General features: G+C 44.6%; 1 protein-coding gene across 12 annotated transcripts in view; it reads right to left on the minus strand.

Annotated features, from left to right (window-relative positions):
* Window positions 1-13,831, minus strand: part of SSBP3 (single stranded DNA binding protein 3) — a 65,225-nt gene that overhangs the window by 17,014 nt on the left and 34,380 nt on the right. The gene's annotated exons all lie outside the window — the stretch shown is intronic.

A 13,831-nucleotide genomic window follows, 5' to 3' on the forward strand; every position in this document is an offset into this window, starting at 1 on the left:
AGACTTGAGTGATCCTACAGCACGTGTGCCACCGCACTCCTGACCGGCAGAACCCCTTAAAGTGGGTGCAGCAGTGACAAATTGGATGGCACCGCAATATACAGAGAAGCCACTGGGACACCAACCGTGATATCTTCATCGCTTGACGCCAGTAGAACCAATCACAATGCATACATTTTGGGACAACAGCAGGTCCCTTTTGTCGGGCAAGCAATGTGACAAAGTGATGAACAACCATAAATACACCAGTGTAAGTAAACCAATCCATAGCAGCAGAATCACTCGACAATAATGATAATAAAAAAGACATTGCTTCTGAACGCCCCATCTTCGCCTAAGCTTTGGGTAGAAGTTCTGAATCAGTGTCTGGGTACCAGGGGCACTGTGGGTCTTTCACTGTATTACAGACTGCAGAAAAGCCATCATCTCTGGCAGATTTGCAATGAGATATAAGAATCAGCACTAGGGCTGCAACAACTAATCGACATAATCGATTATAATCGATTATTGAAAAAGTTGTCAACTTTTTCAATAATGGATTAATCATAAAATGTAGTATCTTTAGTTTATCCAAACACAATAAGACAAGAAAACATTGTTTTCTTTTCCACAGAGCAAGTAGAATACTGAATGGTAACAGTTTCGGACATTGACGTTGATAGTACGAGGTTTCAGTCAGTGCACTGTAGATTTATTAAGATCTGCATTAGACGGGGTTTTGGAGTTCATATGAGGGACCCATATGGAGGACCCACATTTTCAATGCTTCAGATCATTGTTGGACAAACGCTCCCTAACTGCATACATTTCCTGGATCAAAGTACTGAAACCACTGGGTCAGAATGTCAGCCAAACTAGCATTTTCAGAAGATGTGGATAACAATGGCTACCTCCAGTCTCTCCGTTTTCTTTATAATTCTTCAAGAGAACAAAAAGAATGGTAATATAACCCCACGTACAGCTTCGTTGTACAATGCTGCAGTATCCGCGTATATCTACCCATTGGCTTTTGTGTCTTAAGCTCACTTCTGTCTGACTGAGGACATGAGAAGGATGTAACCGGCAAGATGGAAAAAGTGGAATAGATGAATAGGACATGTGAATGGAGTGTCATAAAAAGGTGTCGTAACAAGACCGACATGGAAGGTTCAATGGGTCCAGCCTCAAGGGGCAGAAGCAGGAAAAATACATTTAAAAAAAAAAAAGAGTGATGAGAGTGAAACCTTTAAATAAGTAAAGTGTTCCCACACTGCCTGGCCATGATAAAAGTCACAAACTCTAATATTTAATTGGGCCGTCTTTAGCTCCGATTTCGGCACGCATTCGCCGTGGCATTGTTTCGATAAGCTTATGCAATGTTACAACATTTATTCCCATCCAGAGTTGGTCATTTTTCACCAAGATCATGTAGTGATGATGGGAGAGTCGGACCACTGCATAGAGTCTTCTCTAGCACATCCCAAAGATTCTCAATGGGGTTAAGGTCTGGACTCTGTGGAGGCCAATCCGTGTGTGACAATGATGCTCCCTGAACCACTTTCATATTCTGAGCCCCATGAATCCTGGCATTGTCATCTGGGAATATGTCCAATGTGTCATCAGCCAAGAAAAAATCCATTGATGGAAAAACCTGATCATTCAGTATAGTATAGTTCAGGTAGGCAGCTGACCATTTTTTGGGGATACAACGTCGCTGAACCTAGACCTATTATCAAATGAAAGGCTCTGACCCATTTGCTTAGCTAAGACCAGGGCGTGACCTTTTGGCCGGGCAGTGTGTATAATGTTTTGGATGGAAGTTTTTTTTATATAGGTTGTTGAGCGGGCACCCTAACCTGCACGGACATGAAGATTCAGGTGTGTAACTGCTTCCAGCTGCATCCTTCCATACAGATGTACAGGCGGCTGCACGCAGCAGCCCCTGTCTTTGCACAGGCAAACACGCCGTATGGATATGCACGCCGTGTGAATGAGTTCTATAGATCTCAGACTGCCAAAGCCAGACAAGTATTATCCCAAAAGGGCAGTACAGCACCTGCCCACCAAGGCACAGTCTATGTGGGTGCTTTTACTGTCACAACTGATAACCACCAGCAACTCAGAACATCTTCCTCCCACCGCTTATTGCTGCACCATCCACATTTGCATCACAAAACACAAGTCTTTAGAGCAGAAGAAACATTGTACATTTTACACAGATAGAACTTTAGAGTAAACCCGCCATGATTTCTGTCACCTCTATTCAGCTGTGAGGTCACTACACATTAAAGCCAAACGCCAAGATAAGCAAATATTGTCTAAATACAAAAAGGGATATACATTGTTTCTGGAATCTTCACCTACATTGTGTATTTCTTACATAGCCTTGATGTAATCCCCTGAGAACATTTTCCTTTGTGGAGGAGCTTTCCATGATCAAGACCAGTCACTGCTGAGCTCTCTACTTGTACAGGAGGATTGATCTGGTCTCCGCCCCATCCTATAGAGGGTGGACCTGCTGGCCCCTCCCAGGACTCTACTCTCAGCACAGCACAGCAGTGATGATGTTGCTGCTGCTTTTACAAGGAAAATCACAAAGGCAAAATGGATTTATATTATTAATATATTTAATGTTTTCGTGTCTGGACTTCAGCTTTAAAGTAAACACCAAGTTACCAACTCTCATGTGACGCTAGCAACAATTGCCCGTTATTGTGGTTTGGACTAGGGCTGCAACAACTAATCGACATAATCGATTGAAAAAGTTGTCATACGGCCGTATTCAAACCTAAGCGGCATCCTTTTTGCACATTTGCACATGCGTGTTCGGCGTGCGGTTATTTGCACGTTAATGCACATTTGTACGCGCGTAAAGTTGCGCATTTTGATTGGCAGTGAAACATTGCGGGCAATGGATGAACGCACGTAAAAAGGCGCATGACGATGTGCAACATGCTTTTGCTGCGCATTTTCAGGCATCTCCATTAAAGTCTATGGGACAAAAACACGCTGTTAACCGCCCAAAGAAGCTCATGTACCTTTTTGGCCGTTTTCCTGCTCAGGTGTGAACAGGGGCCATTGAAAATCATGGGTTTTTTTGTGTTGGGTGTTGGGTGTTTAAAATCACTTTTCCAACTGCTCAAAAAACGCCTAGGTGTGAACCAGGCCTAAGGCTTCACTGAAGTAGACAGGCAAGATGACCACATTGGGTTCTGATATACTAACCTGGTGATTTTGTCTCACCACAATCACCAAATAGTAAACATTTGCAGGGCAGATTTGAACCTCACTAATGTCTTGTCTTGGGAAGGATCACCGGCCTTTAGTACTGACACTTGGATTCATCGGGCCCTTGGTCTTTTTGTTGTCAGCATGTGCTGGTTTGAGCTCAGTACGTATACTGCAATTACAAAAGTCAACCAGCAGGGGGAGCTCACGCACCAAACCTTGAACTGCAGCTCAGCTTGAGATCAGCAAGTCAGCAGCAGTGTCACAATGCCATCAAAGGGCACCAATCAGCATAACAAAATGGTGCTATCCTGGCCTGTGGATTTAAAAAGGTAAAGATCGAGCCCCTCTCACTCCCCAACTGTTTTGCAACACAATAGGAGATTTGCCATGGATGATGACCTGCTTTTTGTAGGGTATATTTCCTGCTAATAAAAGCATCAATTCGGTATTCCTTTTACAAGGGCATCATCTCCTGCCTTAAATTATCACGAACTATTAGCGAACGCCGCTATGACAGGAATTAATGCACCGGGACACTCCAGGAATTCTACAGTACTGCCCAACAATAGAACATCTGAAAAGATTTTATCTGAGTCAGAGAAGCAGCTTCTCCAGATCATCCTCACAATGCAGACATCCCAGAGAGCGAGGACCTACGGACAAGGACCAGAGACAACATGGCCGTCCACTGGCCAGTAAAGCTGCCCATACACCAATATTTTCTTTGTTCAACCCGCGGGCTGAACAAAGAAAATATAAGATTCCTCCACCAATGCTTACAACGCATCCTGCCGTCTTCTTCACTGTATTCTGGCGGTGGCCGCCGACCACTGTCACAATACACGAACAGAGGCGGCGGCTCATTGGCTGGCGGCTCCGTTTGATGGAAGATTTTCCAACTGGCTCCTTCCATCGGCTGATCGAGGGATGCCGGCTGTGCAAATTTCGGCCGGTTCTTCAACAACTGTCCACAATATGCATCGTGTATGGCCAGACGTTCAATCTTGAAGCATGAGACAATTCTGAGTCCCACTCTGCTTTGGGGCTCATTCACACCGGGTGCATGGGGTGGTGTTGATCAATGAAAGGCACTTTGAGAACAATTGCTCTCTATACACCCCGTGCATAGATGCAGGTGGTCTGTAGTTCTACGCAGCACAATGCAGTCACTGTTCGGTCTTTGACAAAAGTCGAATTACAGATCTATTTTTGTCACATAGGAGCGGAGACGAGGGGGCCGACGTGGAATCATTTCGGAAAAGTCATCAGGAAATTTGAGGTTCTTACTGTTCATTCACTGGGGAAACTTCCCCCCCCCACGTTCACTCGGGAAACTTCCCCCCCTTATTTCCTGTGCGTTCACTGGGGAAACTTCCCCCCTTTTTTCCTGTGCGTTGACTGGGGAAACTTCCCCCTTATTTCCAGGGGGTCCCCAAAAAAGCAGATTGCAATGAAAACTTGACAGAAGCTCAAACCGTTCAACAAATTCAATCAAAACGCGATCAATATATTACATTTCTGTTCTTCTCGGCTTCCAATATCCTTTGAAGGGTAAGCCAGAAATTGTATTGTCTTGAAATAATCTCTCTCGAGCTTGAGTGAATTTTGCCACCTTAATGGGGTTTAAATGGACCGGTTATTACAAGCTGAAAGTGAAAATTCAATCCAAGCAAATGAATGTAATACACTGCCGCTTACTAGCGCCGAGATGCGAGGGCTGAATTCGGGTTCTCCTATTTTCTCCTGATGATCTGGCTACTAACATTTTCTGTCCTCGAGTGACATTTAGTCACCATACTGTATTCTAATGGAGGAGCTGCGTTGTCACCCTACAAGTAGTGTGTTAGGACTACAAATCCCTTTCCCCTCTCCTCTTGCCATAACATGGGGGAAGGCATTTTGTAGCTCATAGGAGTGAACTAGGCAGGGCTGATAACGCTGCTTGGGATAATGCTGTAGAGGGCACCGGACAGTACGGGACTGGAGAAATTTTGGCACTTAATAAACCGATATAATAAAAGGATTTGAAATAGTATATGTAAGACAAATCCCAGGAGCCGGGTAGCCAATGCGCCTTAAAAGTTACAGCTGATGCCTAACTTTTGAGGTTTCCTCTAGTTGTCATTGGAGCGGACTCCTATAATTGGACAGACTGGCCCCTTAATTCCATATTGATTTATCTATCCCTGGTTCAAACTTTAACCCTTGCAGTGATGATTCACAGGACCTTATATCACTGGAGCAAAAAGGGGGAGCAAGGCTGCGGGGACTGGTCTAGGAGCAAGCCGGGGTTGCAGTGCGGGGGTTAAGTGCTCATTTTGCCTAGGGAGCTAAACAAAGTTATACTCACGTGAACCACGATCCCGGCTTGCTCCGAGACCAGTCCTTGCTCCCCCTCCGCTCCAGTGGTCTAAGGTCCTGTTAGTCCTCACACCCAATACAGTGTATAGAACGGGAGGATGCTGAGGGATATACCATCGCCGGAGAAGGCGACAGGCTGGAGGAAGCACTCCAACAGCCAGCTGGATCACGGTTCGGGTGAGTGTAACTTAGTTATTTCAGCTCCCTACACAAAACGTCTACTTAACCCTTTCAGTGCGAGGACAGCCCCACTGCAAGGGTTAAGATTTGATTTGCCCAGATTTCTGCAAATAAGACAAGTTCATGGTTAAAGGTTTACAAATCACTAACATGCATAGATCATGAATGGAAAATCACTAAAATGGCGCGCGCTGTGCAGACGTGACGCTGTGCTTACTAAGCAGGAAGTACAGCAGGCTGAGATGCTATTTAGTAAACATGGATGCCTGCTGTCGATATAAAGTAGATGCAACCTGTGCATGAAAATGAGGTGCAAAACTCCATTACCAAATTCAATCAGCGCCTTCTATATTAAAGCTGATCACATGAAACATGCATCTACAATACAATTATTAGAGACCCGCTGACATAGGGGCAGAGGCGGCACTTTGTTGCCCTCACCAGCTTCAAAATCGGCCAGACAGAAAGAAAGTGGCGCCGAGGAGTTGAGCCGGTGGTGCAGTCAGGTACATTTAATTGGAATCCAGCTAAGTCTCTTATCTAATTAAAGTAATCACATTAACTTCAGTCGGCGAGAACTGTCACACCTGCTGTTCTCCAAACAGACGGGCGGACATGGCAAAGTCACCTGACATTAGGGCAGACGACCAAAAGCCGTCAGAACAAGCAACCGGACACAAAAGGCTCAAAACACGCTCCCGACTGCTCTTCACGCTCTCATCCGCGAACCAAACAGAGCACGTAAATGGCTGATCAGCACAACTCTCCTACGCAGACGGGTTTCCTCATCTTCTTGGGGGAAAAAAAATAAAGACTTTTCTGGATTAAAAAAAGAAAAATCAGTGTCAATACACTAGAAAAGTCACGTAAGCTGGCCATACCCGAGCAGAGTTCTGTACGAATATATTAAAATCCCGTCCGCTCATGCCATCAGAGGTCTGACCAATGTCGTTCGGAATTTCGTTTGGTTTGAACATTTATTTTTCAAAAAACATTGGTGAATTTTGAAACATTTCTGAACCGCTTGCCGAATGAAAAAAACAAAAACAAAACCACATTCACAGTTAGAATTTAATTTGAGAAATATTTTCCATCTTGCCCTTCCATTTTTTTTTTTATGGTCACAATGGTGAATGCCGAACGTCGATTTGAGCCCGTTAACTACTCGGGACAAACGTTCTGAAAAACAATTTTTTTCCCCCCGAAATTCTACTAGTGTATTTATTACAGGTATTTCTATAGTGCTGACTATCTACGCAGCGCTTTACACAGCCAGCTTCAGTATTCTTCTTCTAATACAGGATTGATATAGCACCAACAGTTTGCTCAGCGCTTTACAAAATGGAGGGACAGTACAGATACAATGCAATTTCAAAACAGGAGGGTTCGGAGGGTCATGCTCATGAGATCTGACAATCTACTATGGGGAATACTGGCTTGCTGAAAATATATATTACAAAATTACAGTGGTAGAATCTTGGCGTTGCCATATTACTGGGAGGGACTTTCCAGCACATAGCCAACCTTTCCCTTCGGAAGCCAAAACGCCAAGAGACAGCCTGGTTCAGCTTGAATATGCCATAACTAAAATCTCATAACGTTTCAAGGTGCCCATACACCTTACGATTATCGGACTAAACTTTTCGTCCGATGATCGAACCGTCGTACGATTTTTGTACGACTGCCCCATCCTGCCCCGATTATCGAAAGGTTCAATCAGCGGTAGTTAAAAATAAAAACACCTGGATGACTTGCGGTAATTGACGGCAATTATTTTCGTTTGCGCATGCGCAGTGTTAATCGTACGACTTTTGCCGGACGGAAACGCCACCAACCATGCGAATATCGTACGATCGACCAAAGTTTTCAAACATGCTTGACCGTGAAAAGTCGTACGATTGTACAGTACTATCGGTCGGGCACTCTATTCACACGTTACGATTGTCGTACGAAAAGTCGATCGCATACGATAATCGTAAGGTGTATGGGCACCTTAACATGTTAATGTAATTTCACGAGTTTTCAATATTTTTAATCTGCAGCTACAGTGGTGCCCCGGTTCACGAACTTAATGTGTTCCACGATTCTGGTCGCGAACCAAATCAAACTGTGATCAGGCCGCGATCTCGACTAGGAGGAAGCCACGACCAGTGTCTTGAGCGGGGAAGATGGCTGTGGTTGTGTTAGTCACTCGATGCGGAGTTGGTGAACGGAAGCAAAATTTGGCTGAACTTCCTTTTCGCGTACAGAAGCGTTCGTGAACGGAGGTGCCACTGTATTAAAAAAAAAAATCCCTGCCAATCACACCATGAGGGTCCTTTCTCAGCTACTTCCTATTATAAGGCAACAACGCTGTGTCCCCATCTTCTGAGCTCTTATGTTGTCACCCTCTCAGACAGTCTTGCACATCTACTTTGCAACTGATCACGAGATCTGCTAGTACAGTACAGACGGGGTTAATTATGGTAAACATTTTTATTAAAGTTATGTTCTGTGGAGGATATCACATAATATAAAGTAGGCGTTATTTCAATATGGTGGATTGATCATATTGGTGGTCTTCTTTAAAGTGTATTTTCACTTTCGCAGCCAAGTTGGGATTTCACCCGCTTTACATGTGTCACATGTTCCCATTCACATAGCGTAACTTAAAACAGATGTGAAAATTGCTAATTACATTTGAAAGTAACTTGCTTAAAAATCCTACCTAGCTCCCCCCGCCTCCCCTGAAATTTTAAGGGGGGTGGGCTGTGGAATTTAATTGACGCTGTCTGTATTGTGTTGGTAGATTTCATTATCAGTTGTAAACTAGACTTGAACACTGACTGTCCTAACAAAGGGTTACAGACTCCGAAGCATTGTATGTTGAGGAGGTCTCAAATTTGACTGCAACAGTTTTCCCACTTTTGCCAGCAAATTGGGATAACATCAATTTTTATATTTGTTACAGGTTCCCGTTCACATAAAATAAGCTCAAAGTATTTAAAAATGCTTCTTGCCTTTACTTGGCTTAGGGGTTTTTTTTTGGCTTCTTAAGGGTTAAGATTTCTTGCCTTTCCTTCTTTGTAATGTTAGGAGGGTCTGTGAAGGATAAAAGGAGTGCAAACTTGGCTCATGCATTGTATGTTAATGAAGTTAAAGAAACGCTATCCTCAAGTTTCAGTCCCAAATCTCTCTAGTAGGAAAGATCACTGTGAATGTGCTGAGAACAACCTGGAAACAGCCATCTAGTCTGCTGCAACAAAAAACATCTGAAAAAAGTAAGAAATGGGGTTTTAAAAAAAAATATTTTTTGGTATGTTGTATGAATGGACACACAAATATAGGAGGTGTTCTCAAAAATTTGACTGCAAGGTGGAAATGCACTTTTTTAGCATGTCTGTTTCTAATAAATGTGTGTGTTTTTTTTCCTCTCTTATAAGCTCATCAAGCAAGAAATGCGCTACACTTTGTATCCTAGGTCTGCTCATCCCTTCACAGATCCATAAACTACTCAACAATACTGAGGCAGATCTAGAATAGTTGCAGGAGATGGAGAAGATACTATAAATCTGGTGGAATAGTGGGGGAGTGATATTTCCAGCACACATTTGACTTCCTGTCATTACACAGTAGAACCTGCCGACCGTTATTTTGTTGCCTCCTTCAGAATGACATGGCAGAGCAAGCTGCACAGCAATACTACAACAAAAACACTACAATCTCTTCTCTATTGGTTTCGTTGTCCTTTCAGGACATATTGTACACGCATAAACGTCAATCTTCAGAGCCAATCACAGCTTACAGCTGCCAACCCCTCGCAGTTCCAGCTCACCTTGCTAATTACGCAGCAGACAATCCTCACACAGACAAGCAGTTTATGTAGTCATCATTAAACACAACAACAGCGTGGCATGACGGACTAAAAATAACACAACCTCACCTACATGGATGCTCAATGGCCAGGCCTAGGAATGAATGTGTGTAGGAGACTTCAAGCAGTCACTTCACTCTTACCTGGCAGCGGACGTACAGCATTGCTTACATCGCAGATATAAAATATTTCCAAAAATATCAACATATGTCATACAAGTAAACAATATTCCATGCAGGGCCTAGAGCAAGAAGTGAAGCCTGTGTTTTACTACATCCTGTTCCATAGAACAAACTGGTCATCCTCCTCTAGGTTGTAGAGAGTTAGCCCTCGTTCACACCTGAACGTTTTGTAGCGCGTTCTACGCTCAACGAACGCTCTACAAAACGCGCAAAAATATAAATCCCATTGTATTCAATGGTCTCGTTCCCACCTTGGCGTATTTCCGAACGTCCCTAACGCGCTAGAAAACGGCCCACGCCTGAAAAGGTACAGGTACTACTTTGGGCGGTTTTGTAGCGCGTTTCCATTGGGATACAGCCAAGTAGCCTTCGGAAACGCGCGACGGTCGCGCATATGCAATACGCCGAGGTGTGAATGAGACCTTAGGGGATCCAACCAACTAAATCGATAATGAGAATAGTCGACAACACAAGATACCAACATAAAATTGACCACAAGCATACATTCAAAAGAAAAAAAAACACACAGCAGTAGGTATCGTCAGTATTCCAGCTGTGGTAAAACTTGCAGTGCCTCCTGGGACTTGTAGCTGGAGTGCCAAGGTTGCCTAACCCTACAACAATATCTGGGAGGAACGGTCAGCCATACATCAATCTGGGGATCATCAATCTCAGGACCATCCCCAGATCACAAGCATTGCGGTCTCTTTATCTAAAATGTAATATTGGTCACATGGTGACCAAAGAATCTGATGGCAGTTAGAGGCCTTCTGAGCAGTCTTGGCAATGTGACAAACTCCAACACCTGAGAGGCAATCACAGCCGATTATTATCCGTCAGCTCGTTGTTCTAACAAAAAAGTAAATATCAAAAAAGTAAATATCAAATCACCACTCCTTCTGGCCATGGTGCCATAAGAACCTGTATTACAACAAACCGCTGACTGAAGAACCTGACAAACATCATTAATCCCTCCTAAATCAAATCTATCCCAATATAAGTGTACCTGTCACCGCCACCTATGTCATGGACTAAAACATACCCATGTCACTACTACAGGGTAACCTAGGAATACACATCAGGGTCAACAAGTTCATCAACGTGGATGGGAGAATCTTCCTTGCTGGGCTACTGTATGATGACAGTCTGTGCCTGGGGCCAGCTGAGCAACTGTATGATGACAGTCTGTGCCCGGGGCCAGCTGAGCAACTGTATGCCGACTGTCGGCGCCCGGGGGCCAGCCGAGCAACTGTATGCCGACTGTCGGCTCCCGCGGCCAGCCGAGCAACTGTATGCCGACAGTCGGCGCCCGCGGCCAGCTGGGCTACTGTATGCAGACAGTCGGCCTGGTAATTTTTGGCAGGGCTCCTTCGACAAGTTGAATAAAAATTTGACTTTTGGCAAACTAAGTGTTGCCAACTGGACCACAAACAGTATTAAGGCCCTAGGACAATATTTTTTTTATTGCGGTCTGTGGGGTGATTAACTTCCCTACTTGCCCTGGTGGCCACTGAAATCGAAGATCAAGCCAACTTTACAACTCTCTAAATTCTGTTCACTTGCTGCTCTTATTCCATTGCATCCCTAGGACAGGAAATGAAGGAAAATCTCTCGAGTGAGACACGGAGCAAAATATAACTTTATAGAGGGGTTATCACTTCCCTGCTCTGTATAAAAAATACATTTGGCTTTACATACACCGATTAAGGATCAGTACAGTGTTGCAACAAATCGTGCATGATCATAATTTATTTTTTCTAAAAGATAAAACCTCTAGTGCAGTAAGTCGAACGCTGTAGCTGGGAATACGATATTCCATGCGACAGGCTGCCTGCGACTTGGCTTTAAGTTCTGTGCAGATGCCTGGATGAGCGAGTAAACCAATTAAAATCCATAAGGATTTTTGACAAATTCTGTCTGCACCCTTGGCAGGAGTATTCGGCTTGTAAAAGGAGAAAGCTGCTTTTTGGCAGTGCTACAGAACCAGAGCCGGCTGCAGAGGAATAAAAAGGTCCTTTAAATCACTTTGTACAAATTAGGAATATTAAATCAATTTTTAATGAAACCAAAGTTCCCTAATCTGTGTCTGTGTGTCACATGGAACCCTCAACACCCTCTCAGCAGCAAGTTGTGCCCAAGTAGTAGACCGGACGCTATGAACGACCTCTGAGGGACAACGGATATAAACCTGATCTGCAATGTGGACAGCTTACTGGGGAGAAGTAAACAAACATGGCAGGTGTGAAGAGAATAGGCCTCAGACTAACAGGCCGGCCCATCTCTTTGTTCAGACGTCCCCTATTATTTTGGGCTGCAGGGCGTCTTGGAGTGAGAGGACATCTGTTCCAGCCAGCTAAGGTTGACAGCCATCAATCAGAGCACAGAATGCTGCCGCAGCCTGGCCCTTACCAAGGCAGAGCATGATTCTATCGGAGACAAGAACACAGCATTTGTTGTCTTATTTACTAGAAATCATTCATTCAAAGAGAATCCAGATCCCTTCTAGATGACATTTTCATTTGATAAAGCATGGCATCGTTTTTCATCCTTTCTTGCATCTCAGCTGTGCATCTTTCCTCCAGCCTTTTCCAGCCACTTCCTGTAGGCATGCACTGGTGTTGGCTGCACATTATTGCATAGGACTGGTCTGGACCCCTGAGAGTGACAACAGCGAACTCTGCCTGAGCAATGCATGTCGACACGGCTGCTCTTAGTCCTTATCGGGGCACATATGACAGGGTGGCAGACGAGGCTCACAATTATGTGGTCACCCCATAACAGTAAGTGCTTGAATAAGGACCTTAACGGCAGTGGCAAGAAGAATACCTTTAAATGAAGACGTATATGGAAAAGTACTGAAAACTATTTTTAGAATTACCATGTAAAAGCTTATACGAGTTTTAATAGGGATGCACCCATACCGATTTTTCGGTATCGAGTACCGATTTTTTTTTTCCTGGTACTCACCGATATCAAAAGTCCCATTAAGGAAGCCGCCCAGCTTCCCGATTAGGCATGAAGCAGTCAGGTGACTAGGAAACATGGAGCCAGCTTTCCGGCCAATCAGGAAGCCAGTCGGCAAGTCATTGCAACGCACCCGGATTGGCTGGGAAGCGTGGAGCCTGTTTTCTGGCCAATACGGAAGCGGGGGGGTGTTAGGTAATGACTCGCCACCAGGCTTCCTGATTGGCCCCACCCCACGGCTTCCTAATTGGCTGGAAAGCCAGCTCCATGCTCCCTTGTCACCAGAGCCAATCAGGAACCCAAGCGGCGTGTAATGACTTCCTGATACTGGAAGTTCCAGTTAGGCATCGGGCGCATCAGCCAAATACTCGGTATCGGTGCATCCCTATATCTTAGTGACCTGGACAACCTGTGACTGCAATACTGACTGTTCCCAGATGTGCTCCAAGCCACAACATGCTGGGATCTGTAGTTTGCCAGCAGTCAGCAAACTGCCAATGCTGAACTCAAAGCCTAAATTTTCAGGGTAAGCAACAACAATGTGTTTTCCACCCATAAGAAGCAGGAAGGCACGACTTCTCTATTTCCCCTATAAAAATATAAATTTAAAAAAAACCAGACTCAAGTGCAAACATGGGGGGATTGGCAATCATGTGAACAAATTCATACTCATCGCAACAATTGTGCAGCATTATAGCTGTACAGGTACTCAGCATGCAAGCCTAGTTCCAGGGAAATCACCCCGGGCAGTCGACGCTCACCTCTACCCTTGTACACTCGGGCTTGTGGACTGTCCCCCGGCATCCTCACGTGCACTGCAAGGCTAACGACGGGACGTTAAACATGATGACATCAGCAGGCCTCCAACTGAGGAGTGTAAGTAGCAACAGAGCCCGCACGAGCGGGGGGGGGAGCCATTTATAGCACTCCCCTATGTATCTCCAAACCTTTTTTTTATACAGGAGCAGTGAAGGATCACAAACCGTTTTCAATTCTGTCCCCCGCTGGGGTGATTCACTCTTTGTTTGTCCTGGTGAACCATGTCACCAAGACAGGAAGTGATAGAAATCCAACATGTAAC

The sequence above is a fragment of the Nanorana parkeri genome, unplaced genomic scaffold, assembly GCF_000935625.1.
Source record: "Nanorana parkeri isolate BGI_ZX_2015 unplaced genomic scaffold, ASM93562v1 scaffold715, whole genome shotgun sequence".
Classification (NCBI taxonomy): Eukaryota; Metazoa; Chordata; class Amphibia; order Anura; family Dicroglossidae; genus Nanorana; species Nanorana parkeri.